We start from the raw sequence: 18407 nt of genomic DNA on the forward strand, positions 1-18407 counted from the left end.
GGGTCACTTGGCAGATATAGATTGACACCTGTCCTCAAAACCCCTGATACACACTGACACAGAGCAGAATAGAGACTGTTCCCTGTCCACAGAGACCATGATACACACTGACACAGAGCAGAATAGAGACTGTTCACCGTCCACAGAGACCATGATACACACTGACACAGAGCAGAATAGGGACTGTACCCCCTACATAGGGTCACTTGGCAGATATGGATTGACACCTGTCCTCAAAACCCCTGATACACACTGACACAGAGCAGAATAGAGACTGTTCCCTGTCCACAGAGACCATGATACACACTGACACAGAGCAGAATAGGGACTGTTCCCCCTACATAGGGTCACTTGGCAGATATGGATTGACACCTGTCCTCAAAACCCCTGATACACACTGACACAGAGCAGAATAGGGACTGTTCCCCCTACATAGGGTCACTTGGCAGATATGGATTGACACCTGTCCTCAAAACCCCTGATACACACTGACACAGAGCAGAATAGAGACTGTTCCCTGTCCACAGAGACCATGATACACACTGACACAGAGCAGAATAGGGACTGTTCACCGTCCACAGAGACCATGATACACACTGACACAGAGCAGAATAGGGACTGTTCCCCCTACATAGGGTCACTTGGCAGATATGGATTGACACCTGTCCTCAAAACCCCTGATACACACTGACACAGAGCAGAATAGGGACTGTTCCCCCTACATAGGGTCACTTGGCAGATATGGATTGACACCTGTCCTCAAAACCCCTGATACACACTGACACAGAGCAGAATAGAGACTGTTCCCTGTCCACAGAGACCATGATACACACTGACACAGAGCAGAATAGAGACTGTTCCCTGTCCACAGAGACCATGATACACACTGACACAGAGCAGAATAGGGACTGTTCCCCCTACATAGGGTCACTTGGCAGATATGGATTGACACCTGTCCTCAAAACCCCTGATACACACTGACACAGAGCAGAATAGAGACTGTTCCCTGTCCACAGAGACCATGATACACACTGACACAGAGCAGAATAGAGACTGTTCACCGTCCACAGAGACCATGATACACACTGACACAGAGCAGAATAGGGACTGTACCCCCTACATAGGGTCACTTGGCAGATATGGATTGACACCTGTCCTCAAAACCCCTGATACACACTGACACAGAGCAGAATAGAGACTGTTCCCTGTCCACAGAGACCATGATACACACTGACACAGAGCAGAATAGGGACTGTTCCCCCTACATAGGGTCACTTGGCAGATATGGATTGACACCTGTCCTCAAAACCCCTGATACACACTGACACAGAGCAGAATAGAGACTGTTCCCTCTCCACAGAGACCATGATACACACTGACACAGAGCAGAATAGGGACTGTTCACCGTCCACAGAGACCATGATACACACTGACACAGAGCAGAATAGGGACTGTTCCCCCTACATAGGGTCACTTGGCAGATATGGATTGACACCTGTCCTCAAAACCCCTGATACACAATGACACAGAGCAGAATAGAGACTGTTCCCTGTCCACAGAGACCATGATACACACTGACACAGAGCAGAATAGAGACTGTTCACCGTCCACAGAGACCATGATACACACTGACACAGAGCAGAATAGGGACTGTTCCCCCTACATAGGGTCACTTGGCAGATATGGATTGTTACGGTTGCCTCCAGGCTGGCTGGAAGTTGGACCGTAGAAAGGATGCTCCTAGCGCTTTCCAAAGGACCATCAGCACCGTAGCCACCATAAGCACTGCGAACTCCACGAACCACCACTGCTGGGCTGGTATCTCGCCGTCTGCTCTGCGCCCTGGACCTACGACCAGGCTCCAGGTTCCAATAGGTGAACCTCTTCCTTCTGTAGAGCGAAGCAGGATCAGGAAAAAGAGCTCTTACAAGAGCTCAACAGCTAAGGGAGTATGAAGAGCATAGCAATCCCTTTAGTGATTATAGCTGTCCCCTACAAACATGAGTCGAGGCTACAAGTTAGAGGGTCAGAAGAGGTCTGAGGTGCTGGAACACCCAGCCTGGTTTTTATTACCATTTTGAAAATACAGGACCACCCACAGGGCGGGACAAAACAACCAATCATACATGTACATCATTAAAACCACTCCCAGTAATTACACACAAAATCCTCCCCTATGTCTGTGATATAATTATGCTACACAAGGGATTAACATAATTATCACAGACAGTAAAAATACAGTTTTTACACAACATTCATAACTCCCAAAATATACATCACATTCGCATAAAAATACATATTCACAATCAATCCATTCAGGGGAACAACATACTCAAAAATCATACGAATATGACCAGGGGTTCAGAAGTTAGTACAAATGTGCATTTGACCTTCTGGAAGCATGGTTTTACAGGGCCCTCTATCCTGGAGACAATGGGGAGAAGTAATTCAATTATCCAGGACTAGAGGCAGACTCCATTAACCACATGGTTGCAAAACAACATAAAACACTTTAAAATACATAAAGTCACATTTTACACATAACACACAGACATTTCACATATCCCCAGATAGCTGGGATCTGAGCGCACAAAACTACCGAATAGCGCGCAGATCCTATTCACACAGTTCAATTGCCATGGAGCTAAAGTCTTTCCCATAGTCTTTCATTATATGAATAGGCTCCATGGCATAGCCATCTGGGGTATCACCGCTCACACAGGGCCATAGTCATAAGGAAGGAGGCTGGCAAATAGGCTTCTCCACAATCCAGGGAAGCAGGGCAATTTTTCATTTAAAGGGCCAGTTACAAATAGCGATTTGTAACACATCTCCCCTTTTGGAGGGAGACTAACCAAGCACCTGACCTTCTGTCGGTCAGTGCCTAAGTTAGTCTCGCAGCCCACCCACAAATAAACATTGGCAGAGAAGCCCCCCCACAATAAATAGTACTGGCCTGTAGGTCCCAGGTTGTAGGGTAAACATGCAGCACTCGCTGCCTTCCTGGTGCAGCTGGGCAAATAGCTGGTAGTACTTGGGGGGCAGAGGCCAGCGGCACTCTGCCCTGGTGCCAGCGCTTCTGCTGGGGGAATTGGGGCATAGTCCTGCCCGGGGGCAAAGGGAACTGTTAACCCTGGGCCCAGGTTAGAAGTTAGCTGAGGAGGGGGGAATTGGCTTACCTCCTCCTCCTGATACTCCTGCGGCCGTTGAGAAGGGAGGTCGATGCTCTCCGCTTCTTGTGGAACATGCTGCGGCTGGGGAGAGAGACCGGTTGTCTCCTCTCCCTGGAAGGCATACTCCGGCTGGGGAGGGTGGTCGATGCTCCCCCCTCCCTGTAGCTGGGTCTGCCGCTGGGGATCTGGGCCGCCTGCCCAGCATCCCTGTAGGGCCGGTAGAGAGACTGCGGTCCCATCTCCACCTGCCTGCTGGGGGTCCTCCCAGGACCATTCTATGAGGCCTGCTGCCTCGGGTATCTCTGGTTGGGGTTGGGGAAGGAGACCGGTTGTCTCTTCCCTCTGCACGGTGCACTGCCGCTGGGGAGGGAGGTGGCTGCTCTCCTCTCCCTGTAACTCAGGCTGCCGCTGGGGATCTGGGCCGCCTGCCCAGCATCCCTGTAGGGACGGTAGAGAGACTGCGGTCCCATCTCCACCTGCCTGCTGGGGGTCCTCCCAGGACCAGTCTTTGAGGCCTGCTGCCTCGGGTACCTCTGGTTGTGGTTGGGGAAGGAGACCGGTTGTCTCTTCCCTCTGTACAGTGCACTGCCGCTGGGGAGGGAGGTCGCTGCTCTCCTCTCCCTTTAACTCACGCTGCCTCTGGGGAGGGAGGTCGTTGCTCTCCTCTCCCTGTAACTCACCCTGGGGTTGGGGATCTGGGCCGCCTGCCCAGCATCCCTGTAGGGCCGGTAGAGAGACTGCGGTCCCATCTCCACCTGCCTGCTGGGGGTCCTCCCAGGACCAGTCTGTGAGGCCTGCTGCCTCGGGTATCTCTGGTTGGGGTTGGGGAAGGAGACCGGTTGTCTCTTCCCTCTGCACGGTGCACTGCCGCTGGGGAGGGAGGTCGCTGCTCTCCTCTCCCTGTAACTCAGGCTGCCGCTGGGGAGGGAGGTCGTTGCTCTCTGCTCCCTGTAACTCACCCTGGGGTTGGGGATCTGGGCCGCCTGCCCAGCATCCCTGTAGGGCCGGTAGAGAGACTGCGGTCCCATCTCCACCTGCCATCAGAGGTTCCTCCCAGTATACCTCTACGATATCCTGCCAGCTGAAGGGCTCTCGACCTGGCTCTGCTGCTGTGCTCTCCTGGGGTACCTCTGGATGCTGTGGAGAAAGGGGACCGGTTGTCTCTTCCCGGGACCCATTGATGAGGTGCTGGTACTTCCACTCAAGGTCCCATTCGTTGGTGACTAGGTACCGCAGATCGGCCTCTAGGTTAATAGTTCTAGGGAGACCCAGCTTGTCTTCCCGGTCATCATACAGGTCCCAGAAGCGTGAATCTGTAGCCCTACCAAAGTCATCATCGTCCATATTCTCCCAGAATAGATCAGGGCCATCGTAATCCCCACACTCTGGGAATTCATACTCAGCCATCTCTGGAGCGAGCTGAGTTGCGTACCACTGTAGCGCCTGGTATGCGGTGTCGAGCCACAGTTCATTGTATACTAGTTTCTCTAGTTTAGCTACCCACACTGGAAGGGGTTGTTTGCCCAGGAAGGGCATCCGCTCTGCCATTCGAGCCTGGATTTGCTGCTCTCGGCTGATACTACGATCTCCTCGCCAACGTTGAACTTCCTGTAGGACTTCTTCCCACAGCTCAAATCTGGCCTCATGTCTGTACCCACACATCTCCTCTTCTGAGACTTCCCCATCTCTCCAGGATAGGAAGCCATGCAATCTGTTGAGGAACCTCTCCTCCATTTCGGCTGCTGTGCACGGACTGGCTGGCTCCATGCTGCTCAAGGTAGGGACGCTGCGCAGTGGCTAGCGTTGCCCTCAATAACTCTCATACGATACCAGTGCTGTTGGGGTGCTGCTCCTTGCGCTAGGACGCCATCCCACCGCTTGCCACCAAATGTTACGGTTGCCTCCAGGCTGGCTGGAAGTTGGACCGTAGAAAGGATGCTCCTAGCGCTTTCCAAAGGACCATCAGCACCGTAGCCACCATAAGCACTGCGAACTCCACGAACCACCACTGCTGGGCTGGTATCTCGCCGTCTGCTCTGCGCCCTGGACCTACGACCAGGCTCCAGGTTCCAATAGGTGAACCTCTTCCTTCTGTAGAGCGAAGCAGGATCAGGAAAAAGAGCTCTTACAAGAGCTCAACAGCTAAGGGAGTATGAAGAGCATAGCAATCCCTTTAGTGATTATAGCTGTCCCCTACAAACATGAGTCGAGGCTACAAGTTAGAGGGTCAGAAGAGGTCTGAGGTGCTGGAACACCCAGCCTGGTTTTTATTACCATTTTGAAAATACAGGACCACCCACAGGGCGGGACAAAACAACCAATCATACATGTACATCATTAAAACCACTCCCAGTAATTACACACAAAATCCTCCCCTATGTCTGTGATATAATTATGCTACACAAGGGATTAACATAATTATCACAGACAGTAAAAATACAGTTTTTACACAACATTCATAACTCCCAAAATATACATCACATTCGCATAAAAATACATATTCACAATCAATCCATTCAGGGGAACAACATACTCAAAAATCATACGAATATGACCAGGGGTTCAGAAGTTAGTACAAATGTGCATTTGACCTTCTGGAAGCATGGTTTTACAGGGCCCTCTATCCTGGAGACAATGGGGAGAAGTAATTCAATTATCCAGGACTAGAGGCAGACTCCATTAACCACATGGTTGCAAAACAACATAAAACACTTTAAAATACATAAAGTCACATTTTACACATAACACACAGACATTTCACATATCCCCAGATAGCTGGGATCTGAGCGCACAAAACTACCGAATAGCGCGCAGATCCTATTCACACAGTTCAATTGCCATGGAGCTAAAGTCTTTCCCATAGTCTTTCATTATATGAATAGGCTCCATGGCATAGCCATCTGGGGTATCACCGCTCACACAGGGCCATAGTCATAAGGAAGGAGGCTGGCAAATAGGCTTCTCCACAATCCAGGGAAGCAGGGCAATTTTTCATTTAAAGGGCCAGTTACAAATAGAAATTTGTAACATGGATTGACACCTGTCCTCAAAACCCCTGATACACACTGACACAGAGCAGAATAGAGACTGTTCCCTGTCCACAGAGACCATGATACACACTGACACAGAGCAGAATAGGGACTGTTCACCGTCCACAGAGACCATGATACACACTGACACAGAGCAGAATAGGGACTGTTCCCCCTACATAGGGTCACTTGGCAGATATGGATTGACACCTGTCCTCAAAACCCCTGATACACACTGACACAGAGCAGAATAGGGACTGTTCCCCCTACATAGGGTCACTTGGCAGATATGGATTGACACCTGTCCTCAAAACCCCTGATACACACTGACACAGAGCAGAATAGAGACTGTTCCCTGTCCACAGAGACCATGATACACACTGACACAGAGCAGAATAGAGACTGTTCCCTGTCCACAGAGACCATGATACACACTGACACAGAGCAGAATAGGGACTGTTCCCCCTACATAGGGTCACTTGGCAGATATGGATTGACACCTGTCCTCAAAACCCCTGATACACACTGACACAGAGCAGAATAGAGACTGTTCCCTGTCCACAGAGACCATGATACACACTGACACAGAGCAGAATAGAGACTGTTCACCGTCCACAGAGACCATGATACACACTGACACAGAGCAGAATAGGGACTGTTCACCGTCCACAGAGACCATGATACACACTGACACAGAGCAGAATAGGGACTGTTCCCCCTACATAGGGTCACTTGGCAGATATGGATTGACACCTGTCCTCAAAACCCCTGATACACACTGACACAGAGCAGAATAGGGACTGTTCCCCCTACATAGGGTCACTTGGCAGATATGGATTGACACCTGTCCTCAAAACCCCTGATACACACTGACACAGAGCAGAATAGAGACTGTTCCCTGTCCACAGAGACCATGATACACACTGACACAGAGCAGAATAGAGACTGTTCACCGTCCACAGAGACCATGATACACACTGACACAGAGCAGAATAGGGACTGTTCCCCCTACATAGGGTCACTTGGCAGATATGGATTGACACCTGTCCTCAAAACCCCTGATACACACTGACACAGAGCAGAATAGAGACTGTTCCCTGTCCACAGAGACCATGATACACACTGACACAGAGCAGAATAGGGACTGTTCACCGTCCACAGAGACCATGATACACACTGACACAGAGCAGAATAGGGACTGTTCCCCCTACATAGGGTCACTTGGCAGATATGGATTGACACCTGTCCTCAAAACCCCTGATACACACTGACACAGAGCAGAATAGGGACTGTTCCCCCTACATAGGGTCACTTGGCAGATATGGATTGACACCTGTCCTCAAAACCCCTGATACACACTGACACAGAGCAGAATAGAGACTGTTCCCTGTCCACAGAGACCATGATACACACTGGCACAGAGCAGAATAGAGACTGTTCCCTGTCCACAGAGACCATGATACACACTGACACAGAGCAGAATAGGGACTGTTCCCCCTACATAGGGTCACTTGGCAGATATGGATTGACACCTGTCCTCAAAACCCCTGATACACACTGACACAGAGCAGAATAGAGACTGTTCCCTGTCCACAGAGACCATGATACACACTGACACAGAGCAGAATAGAGACTGTTCACCGTCCACAGAGACCATGATACACACTGACACAGAGCAGAATAAGGACTGTACCCCCTACATAGGGTCACTTGGCAGATATGGATTGACACCTGTCCTCAAAACCCCTGATACACACTGACACAGAGCAGAATAGGGACTGTTCCCCCTACATAGGGTCACTTGGCAGATATGGATTGACACCTGTCCTCAAAACCCCTGATACACACTGACACAGAGCAGAATAGAGACTGTTCCCTGTCCACAGAGACCATGATACACACTGACACAGAGCAGAATAGAGACTGTTCACCGTCCACAGAGACCATGATACACACTGACACAGAGCAGAATAGGGACTGTACCCCCTACATAGGGTCACTTGGCAGATATGGATTGACACCTGTCCTCAAAACCCCTGATACACACTGACACAGAGCAGAATAGAGACTGTTCCCTGTCCACAGAGACCATGATACACACTGACACAGAGCAGAATAGAGACTGTTCACCGTCCACAGAGACCATGATACACACTGACACAGAGCAGAATAGGGACTGTACCCCCTACATAGGGTCACTTGGCAGATATGGATTGACACCTGTCCTCAAAACCCCTGATACACACTGACACAGAGCAGAATAGAGACTGTTCCCTGTCCACAGAGACCATGATACACACTGACACAGAGCAGAATAGGGACTGTTCCCCCTACATAGGGTCACTTGGCAGATATGGATTGACACCTGTCCTCAAAACCCCTGATACACACTGACACAGAGCAGAATAGAGACTGTTCCCTGTCCACAGAGACCATGATACACACTGACACAGAGCAGAATAGGGACTGTTCACCGTCCACAGAGACCATGATACACACTGACACAGAGCAGAATAGAGACTGTTCCCTGTCCACAGAGACCATGATACACACTGACACAGAGCAGAATAGGGACTGTTCACCGTCCACAGAGACCATGATACACACTGACACAGAGCAGAATAGGGACTGTTCCCCCTACATAGGGTCACTTGGCAGATATGGATTGACACCTGTCCTCAAAACCCCTGATACACACTGACACAGAGCAGAATAGGGACTGTTCCCCCTACATAGGGTCACTTGGCAGATATGGATTGACACCTGTCCTCAAAACCCCTGATACACACTGACACAGAGCAGAATAGAGACTGTTCCCTGTCCACAGAGACCATGATACACACTGGCACAGAGCAGAATAGAGACTGTTCCCTGTCCACAGAGACCATGATACACACTGACACAGAGCAGAATAGGGACTGTTCCCCCTACATAGGGTCACTTGGCAGATATGGATTGACACCTGTCCTCAAAACCCCTGATACACACTGACACAGAGCAGAATAGAGACTGTTCCCTGTCCACAGAGACCATGATACACACTGACACAGAGCAGAATAGAGACTGTTCACCGTCCACAGAGACCATGATACACACTGACACAGAGCAGAATAGGGACTGTACCCCCTACATAGGGTCACTTGGCAGATATGGATTGACACCTGTCCTCAAAACCCCTGATACACACTGACACAGAGCAGAATAGGGACTGTTCCCCCTACATAGGGTCACTTGGCAGATATGGATTGACACCTGTCCTCAAAACCCCTGATACACACTGACACAGAGCAGAATAGAGACTGTTCCCTGTCCACAGAGACCATGATACACACTGACACAGAGCAGAATAGAGACTGTTCACTGTCCACAGAGACCATGATACACACTGACACAGAGCAGAATAGGGACTGTTCCCCCTACATAGGGTCACTTGGCAGATATGGATTGACACCTGTCCTCAAAACCCCTGATACACACTGACACAGAGCAGAATAGAGACTGTTCCCTGTCCACAGAGACCATGATACACACTGACACAGAGCAGAATAGAGACTGTTCACCGTCCACAGAGACCATGATACACACTGACACAGAGCAGAATAGGGACTGTACCCCCTACATAGGGTCACTTGGCAGATATGGATTGACACCTGTCCTCAAAACCCCTGATACACACTGACACAGAGCAGAATAGAGACTGTTCCCTGTCCACAGAGACCATGATACACACTGACACAGAGCAGAATAGGGACTGTTCCCCCTACATAGGTTCACTTGGCAGATATGGATTGACACCTGTCCTCAAAACCCCTGATACACACTGACACAGAGCAGAATAGAGACTGTTCCCTGTCCACAGAGACCATGATACACACTGACACAGAGCAGAATAGGGACTGTTCACCGTCCACAGAGACCATGATACACACTGACACAGAGCAGAATAGGGACTGTTCCCCCTACATAGGGTCACTTGGCAGATATGGATTGACACCTGTCCTCAAAACCCCTCATACACACTGACACAGAGCAGAATAGGGACTGTTCCCCCTACATAGGGTCACTTGGCAGATATGGATTGACACCTGTCCTCAAAACCCCTGATACACACTGACACAGAGCAGAATAGAGACTGTTCCCTGTCCACAGAGACCATGATACACACTGACACAGAGCAGAATAGAGACTGTTCACCGTCCACAGAGACCATGATACACACTGACACAGAGCAGAATAGGGACTGTTCCCCCTACATAGGGTCACTTGGCAGATATGGATTGACACCTGTCCTCAAAACCCCTGATACACACTGACACAGAGCAGAATAGGGACTGTTCCCCCTACATAGGGTCACTTGGCAGATATGGATTGACACCTGTCCTCAAAACCCCTGATACACACTGACACAGAGCAGAATAGAGACTGTTCCCTGTCCACAGAGACCATGATACACACTGACACAGAGCATAATAGAGACTGTTCCCTGTCCACAGAGACCATGATACACACTGACACAGAGTGTCCGCGTGAAATAGGGCCGTGAGTAATGACGTCACGGGTAGCCTGCCCATAGTATCGCATAGGGTGGAAGAGCTGATAGGACATCTGAAACGTATTGGGATGGAGATGCTTAATTGTTCTCCAATATGCTTGACACCACCCCATAGTGAATCTCTGCAAACTTTAATACCATCAGAGGAGGAAGAATGTGGCAGCCCACTGGGATTATTTGAAAAATTTCAAATTGATGATTTTCCAGACCCTGGGGTTGACATTAGTCCAGATTTACATCTTGTGACCCATGAGGATGTTCCAGGCACTACTTGTGAAATAAAGACAGATAATAAAGTGAATGATCCTTCTCCTTGGGACTTGCACCCTGTCGTTGAAGGTGGAGTAGGCAATGGCAAGAGCATGCTGTGGGTAGTCAGTGCAAACACTCTCTTCCCGGTGAATAATGAGGAGACTAACTATGATGACGTTATTTGCGTTGAAAGTAATGATGCCAGAGATCTTTTGAAACCATATGGAAGGAACGAATTGGTTAAAAGAAAGGCAAGAGACCACCTGCATATAGACAAGAATACGCATAAGAGAAAGAAGAGAACAGGTGAAAAAGAGAAGCTGCAGACTGCCTATCTGCAAATAGTTGAGTTATGTCCTGAAGATGTCCGTGTTACCACAGTGCAGACTCTGTTTGATACACTACTGAGGAGAGTCAGAGAAACCCCAGATCTTCACGTATTGGATGAGTCGGTGCGTGGAGTTGCAGAGAACGTAGAACAAGAAATATTTAAACTTTTCCTGTGTACTGACAGCAGATATAAGAATAAATACCGGATCCTCCTTTTCAATTTGAAGGACACTAAAAATCAGATCCTGTTCCGTCGTGTGGTCCTTGGTGAAATCACCCCACAGTGTTTGGTTCTAATGAGTGCAACGTAAATTGGCAATGTGCACTGGAACAGTTCTGCAGAGCACACGCTGAAGGAAGGACTGACCGAGCCGCTTGAAGACAAGTAACTGCTATTCAATCTATAACAGTGAAAAACAAATTTTGGTTTTAAAAGCACGCTATAGAGACACCAGATATGATTGGAAATGTGCACTGGAACAGTTCTGCAGAGCATACACTGTAGGCCTGAGACACCCGCTTGAAGACAAGTAACTGCTATTCAATCTATAACAGTGAAAAACAAATTTTGGTTTTAAAAGCACGCTATAGAGACACCAGATATGATTGGCAATGTGCACTGGAACAGTTCTGCAGAGCACACACTGTAGGCCTGAGACACCCGCTTGAAGACAAGTAACTGCTATTCAATCTATAACAGTGAAAAACTAATTTTGGTTTTAAAAGCACGCTATAGAGACACCAAATATGATTGGCAACTGTCAAAGCACGCTGGAACAGGTCTACAGAGCACACGCTGAAGTAGGCCTGACACCCAGACGCTTGCAGACAACTAACTGATCTTCTATTACAGGGAAAAAAAATGATTTCTTTAAAATCTAAAGCTTAAGCTATTGTTAAAACAGATATGAGTGGTGGCACTGGGCAAGTGGGCACAGTATCCAATGTGAACCTCACACAGAAGCTGGCAGGCAGGCAACTGCTCTTCTATTACAGTGAAAAAAAATATTTATTTTAAATGTAAAGCTTAACCAATTGTTAAAACAGATATGAGTGGTGGCACTGGGCAAGTAGGCACAGTATCCAATGTGAACCTCACACAGAAGCTGGCAGGCAGGCAACTGCTCTTCTATTACAGTGGAAACAAAATTTTGGTTGTAAAAGCACGCTATAGAGACACAAGATATGAGTGGCAACTGTCAAAGCACGCTGGCACAGGTCTGCAGAGCACACGCTGAAGTAGGCCTGACACCCAGACGCTTGCAGACAACTAACTGCTCTTCTATTACAGTGAAAAAAAAATATTTATTTTAAATGTAAAGCTTAACCAATTGTTAAAACAGATATGAGTGGTGGCACTGGGCAAGTAGGCACAGTATCCAATGTGAACCTCACACAGAAGCTGGCAGGCAGGCAACTGCTCTTCTATTACAGTGGAAACAAAATTTTGGTTGTAAAAGCACGCTATAGAGACACAAGATATGAATGGCAACTGTCAAAGTACGCTGGCAGGGTTGTGCAGGGCACACGCTGAAGGAAGGCCTGACAGAGCCGCTTGAAGGACACTGACTGTCTGCTATTAGCTTACACTGGAAACCTTTTTTCTTTGTAAAAGCACGCTAAAGAGACACCAGATATGATTGGCAACTGTCAAAGCACGCTGGCACAGGTCTGCAGAGCACACGCTGAAGTAGGCCTGACACCCAGATGCTTGCAGACAACTAACTGATCTTCTATTACAGTGAAAAAAAATGATTTCTTTAAAATCTAAAGCTTAAGCTATTGTTAAAACAGATATGAGTGGTGGCACTGACTGTTCAAATGGGCAAGGCATCCAACCTGACACAGAAGCTGGCAGGCAGGCAACTGCTCTTCTATTACAGTGAAAAAAAATTATTTATTTTAAATCTAAAGCTTAACCAATTGTTAAAACAGATATGAGTGGTGGCACTGGGCTAGTGGGCACAGTATCCAATGTGAACCTCACACAGAAGCTGGCAGGCAGGCAACTGCTCTTCTATTACAGTGAAAAAAATTATTTATTTAAAATCTAAAGCTTAACCAATTGTTAAAACAGATATGAGTGGTGGCACTGACTGTGCAAATGGGCAAGGCATCCAACCTGACACAGAAGCTGGCAGGCAGGCAACTGCTCTTCTATTACAGTGAAAAAAAATTATTTATTTTAAATCTAAAGCTTAACCAATTGTTAAAACAGATATGAGTGGTGGCACTGGGCAAGTGGGCACAGTATCCAATGTGAACCTCACACAGAAGCTGGCAGGCAGGCAACTGCTCTTCTATTACAGTGAAAAAAAAATATTTATTTTAAATGTAAAGCTTAACCTATTGTTAAAACAGATATGAGTGGTGGCACTGGGCAAGTAGGCACAGTATCCAATGTGAACCTCACACAGAAGCTGGCAGGCAGGCACCTGCAATTACATTACACAAAAAAAAAAAAGCAGCCTGATGTTATAGACCTAAAAATGGCTTTTTTGGGTGCTGTCCTTACAGCAGAGATCAGATGAGTCCTTCAGGATTGTAGTGGACACTGAATACCCTAGCCTAGCTATCAATTTCCCTATCTAATCAGCAGCAGCTAAACTTTCCCTCCTCTCACTAAGCATGCATCTTCCGAATGAATTTTCTTTTCGAAAATGGATGCTGGGAGGGAGGTTGGAGGGTGTGGAAGGGAGGGAGTGCTGCTGATTGGCTGGAATGTGTCTGCTGACCGAGAGGCACAGGGTCAAAGTTTGCCCAATGATGACGAATAGGGGGCGGATCGAACTGCGCATGTGTCCGCCCGCCGCGGCGAACGCGAACACGCTAATTTCGCCGGGAACTGTTCGCCGGCGGACAGTTCGGTACATCACTATTGAAAAGATAGAAGACAAGTATAGTGCAGATGGTAAGTATAAAAACACAGTTTATTAGAATGCACTTACTGGCTAGAAGTTAAAATGGGCAAATCTCTGTGTATAACGGATCTGCAGCTGATCGGTATGATATACATAGGATCAGGAACAGACAGAGATACAGATGCAAAATCCCAACCAAAAATAAAATCAGAGTCTCTCTGTTAATCATCCAATGGGTTTCGTCTTACAGACTTCTTCAGGGATGTATGATGTCATCTTCTTAGGCTTCGCCTAAATTGTGGTAGTAATCCTCCGATCCGTTCCAGGTGTCGGCGTGCGTTCCACATTGAAACACTGTATAATTTCCGGTATTAGATTTGCGATGTCGTCATTTATGGTTCTAACGTCTAATATATATATATATATATACAAATAATAAAGTAAAAAGGTAAAAAAGCTTTTCATCAATAAATGGGTCTGATTTAGGAAATATACTGCACTGGGTATGACCCTAGCTAACAAATGAATAATTAAAGTGTTATAAATCCACAAGGCTTCTTTCCTATTTAATTTCAAATGTCTATCACCTCCCCTCCAATTTACGTGTGCTTCTGCCCACGTATTGGGTTACACACCCACATTGTAATAACTATATAGCAAAAGTTGTAGAACATTGTATGAATTTTTTTATATTAAATGTTTTATTGGTGTATGTGCCCTCAAAACTATACATTTTCTTTTTCTAGTGATTACATGTAGAACACCTGCCACAGCAGAAAAAAACCTTCTAAATCAAATAATCTGGGGATTTATTTTTTTCGACTAGGGGCGAGCTGACTTTTTAAGTTATTATTGTAGGTCGATCTGGGACAATTTAAAATTTTCTTAGCTTGGGAATTGTATTTTGTTATAAATGCAAATTAAAATTTTGCATTATTTTGCCTATTGTCCTGTTTATTTGTATTTTCAACTAACATAGAATGTCTGTCTAGTGAGTTTACATATTCCTAATCCTTTTCCATCTTTATTAAATCATGTGCCTTTTCCCTATGACGCTCTTTTATAATGGATTCCTGGTCCTCAAACATTTTTTGTCTGAACAGTTCCTCTTAAGGCGTGTCATTTGACCTTTAGGTATGTTTGTGAGCCAGGGTGGGTAATGTAAACTAGTTCTATCTATGGCCGTATAACAGTCTTCATTTTTAATTGATCTTTCTCCACATAGAGAGTCAGATCTAAAAAAATTATTTGTACATTATCTACAACAGATGTGAAATCTAAATTATAATTATTTTTATTAATGCCCTCAATAAAACAACCAAGGCTTCCAGACGAGCCCTCCAATATAATTAAGACATCGTCTATGTAACGTCGCCATAGGATGAGACTGCCCCTGCAAACCTTGCCTAGATGTATAATTCCTCCCAATGGGATACATAAAGATTGGCGAAGCCTGGGCAAATCTCGTTTCCATTGCGACGCCACATAGTTGTAGAAAAAATAAAAAATCTAACCAAAAATAATTTCTGGTCAACACAAAATTTATGCATTTAACCAAAAAAATCTATCTGGCACATATTTAATAATCCCTTAGAAACTAAAATCTCCCTTATTACATACAATCTATTCTGATGGGGTATACCTGAATACAAGAAGACACATCAACCATAATGTAAGTTTGTTTCCATTCCATTTTTTCTATATCAGCTAAAATGTGTCTTGTATCTTTAATATAGGAAGGTATAGCTTGAACATAAGGTTGTAAAAAGAAATCAATATATTAGGAGAGTTTTGAAGACCAAGAACTTATACCACTAATTATAGGACGGCCTGGGGGATTTTTTAAATCCTTGTCGATTTGCGGAAGAAAGTAAAATATTGCTATTTTGCAATCAGTGTTAAACAAAAAATTAAATTCATCCTGAGAGATAATTTCTTTCTCTTTTCCAGATGACAAAAGACAACTCAACTCCGTAAGATACAATTGTGTAGTGTCCTTTTCTAAAATGTTGTTATTACTATCTCCCAAAATCCTATGAGCTTCCTTTATATAAAATTGACATCTCATGATGACTGTCCCCCCTCCCTTGTCCGCCTCTTTTATGACCATGTTATGATTATCTGTAATCTGTTTTATTGCTTGTCTTTCCTGTTTAGTTAGATTAGGGGAGAATGTGTTGCTGGAAATTTTGTCCAGGTCGTCCTGTACTAGTTCAATAAATAAATCTAGATATTTACTTTTTTTGGTCGAAGGACAGAAATTTGATTTGTTCTTCAATTTCGAATGCATAATGGGGATTTGTTGTATATCTGGATTTTATATATTAATGTCTTTTGATTCCATCAGCTCCTCCTTATTATGAGTATGTTTTTCAAAGAATCTTTTCCTCATTAACGTCTTTACAAACATTTGATTATCTAGAAATAAAGAAAAAGGCTTGGGATTGGTTGCTGGGGCAAATTTCAATGATAATTCATGTGTAGACATATCTATATCTGAGATATTAAAAATGCCTTCATATTTTTCAAAAGGATTGATTAATAATTAATCAAAGAGGTTTTGAAAATACAGATTGAAATAAGTGCATAAAATGTTTTACTTCATTTAGATCAACCAACCGAAATTAAACAAAAAAAGTTTATAATAATTCATATAATTATGGCCGCAAAAATTTGTATGGCTCGCTACTTGAGACTGACAGAAATACCTGGCCCAAATGAAAATATAACACAGATAAAGTTCCAGTGTTGCAAGGAAAAAGGTTCATATCAAAGTATGAATAGGTTGAGGATTTATGAAGGGACATGAAACCCCTGGGTATTGTATCAGAATAATAAGATAGATTTTGAATAAACCTCAGTTCAACCCAAAACATCACTAGAATAATTATGAAGAACAAACTAATAAACTCATTTTATTGTTTTTCTATGTGGATTCTATATGTGTGTTTTTTGGGGGGGTTAGGTAGATATGCAAGATGAATGTAGCTTATATCATGTATGAATGTAGAATCGGTCATTTCTCTACTAATCATAAATTTGAAGGATTTACAAATCATGTAGAAATGATAATGAAAGTTCACAATTTTATATTTGTTATTGAAGATATTATTATTATATACAACTGTAATAGAATGATCAAACCAATAATAAATAAAATTAAAAGAAAAAAAAATCAGAAAGACAGGGACTGTGGAACTTTATGCATCTTTGCAATGGTATGTAGTTTCTACGATGCGTATAGTAACACCTGATCCTAAAGAGTGGCAATAATTTGTACCCTTGTACTCAACCAATATTTTTATTCCCACGTATGTCCTGCATTTATAAGAAGAAAGGGACAAATAACAAATGTGTGTAATAAGGATTATGTCAATCTGTGGGAGCAATTATTCATCTAACACCAGACATCCTTGCAAGCAAAGCGTATTATATATAACTCGATTGGGTGTATTGAAAAAAACTTTGCAAATGATCACAATGATAAATTCTAAAAACACATAAAAATAGCTTTGTACATGCAAGTGTGAAGAATTCAATGAAAATTGAGTAATGTCCTATGACCAACTAGGGTAAAAAAATGTCCTGTTGTTATTTTCTGATGTGGTTTTTGACACCACAGTGTAATAATTAAATGAACCTTATAGTCACCAAAACACATTTAGCTTAATGAAACAGATTTTGTTTATAGATTATGTCTCTGAAGTCTTGTTGCTCAATTTTATCTCATGACACGGAGGCTCATATTGTGCATATATCTTTCTTTACTTAAATGCAGAAGCAAAAAAAAAACAATTAAGAAAAAAGGATGCTTAACATGTGACCTCCCAAACGGCACTCCTCATGAATAGCCATCCCTTTATAATCCAGGATCACACCCCAACTTTCCTCTTTCTTTGCTACTCCCTTGGATGCAAGTTAAGTACCGGTTACCTTCTTTGTGTTTTATCAATGTATATTATTTATATGCATTGTTTCTCTCACACTTCATGTCTAACCCTTCTGAGCCTTTAATTTCTTGCCTTTTACCCGTTATCTTTTATTACTTCAGTTTTTCCCCTTTGACTTTATTTAGTCTATTCTCACTAGGCCATAACCCCTTCTGGTTGTGTGGTTTCTGGCCTGTTTGTCCCGGCTCTGTGCTCCAATGAGCTGAGCTATATCCAGGCATGTTGTCCCTGCTGTGTGCTCCCAAATGTTGTGCTGTATC

Source organism: Pelobates fuscus, chromosome 3 (assembly GCF_036172605.1).
Source record: "Pelobates fuscus isolate aPelFus1 chromosome 3, aPelFus1.pri, whole genome shotgun sequence".
Lineage (NCBI taxonomy): Eukaryota > Metazoa > Chordata > Amphibia > Anura > Pelobatidae > Pelobates > Pelobates fuscus.